We start from the raw sequence: 1,007 nt of genomic DNA on the forward strand, positions 1-1,007 counted from the left end.
ATTGTTTTCATTTTTCTCAAAATTCCAAATAAAAAATATTAAATCAACATTACTTTTTGTTATATTTAAGCTACAATGAAAACATAACATACATATGTATTCATTTATACAAATTGAAAAAGTATGTATCCATATATATGTATGAATTAATTTTGCAATTCTTAGAAGTTTAAGAATAATTATAATGTATGTAAATATATGTGCAATTTTTGAATATATCCTATCACAATAAATATACATAATGATATTATATGTGTATAACATATGCTTAAAAAACAAAAATTTAATTCTAATATGTATGCATTGTATGCAAATAGTTTGTAACTGTCATACTTTATTTGTAAATGTATAACCAAGGATTATAAATAGAAAAATAATTTTCTCCTAACATGTGACTACATTTATTATACTAAATGTTTTCTACCATATGTATATTTTTATCAAGAAAAATACATTTTTAATATTTCATTTGTATTTTTTTGTTTAATATACTATTCCTCAATTACTCTTTAAATATAAAAATGTATGTAATTTTGAAGATATTCTTTTGTCATGTATTTTTGTAGATTATTTTTATTAAATAACATAAACATAACCTTCCATAAAATTTATTTGAATCTTATACATGTCTTAATAAACAAATTTAAAAACAAAAAGTCTTTGAATATATTAATAACATATATGTGTGAGACAAAGTACTTTTTAAGCAAATATAGCCCTTTTCTGTTTGAATAGCCTAACGTAAAACGTATGGTACTTATTTCGTGTTATCTATTCTTTATCTTTCTTACGTACTTTTATTATCTTTCTTATCTTTGGTTACACACTTAAAGGTCTATCCTACCTGGATCAGAAATGATACTTTGTTAATTATATGATAAAAAATTCGATTCGCTTATCATTTGTATATACATAGGTATCGGTCATGCCTTCGCATAGTTTAATCTAGGGATTTTTATTCTAGTTCAGAATATCTTTACTCATATTAACAGAAACTAATTATATTA

This window comes from Habropoda laboriosa, unplaced genomic scaffold (genome assembly GCF_001263275.1).
Source record: "Habropoda laboriosa isolate 0110345459 unplaced genomic scaffold, ASM126327v1 scaffold212, whole genome shotgun sequence".
NCBI classification, from domain to species: domain Eukaryota; kingdom Metazoa; phylum Arthropoda; class Insecta; order Hymenoptera; family Apidae; genus Habropoda; species Habropoda laboriosa.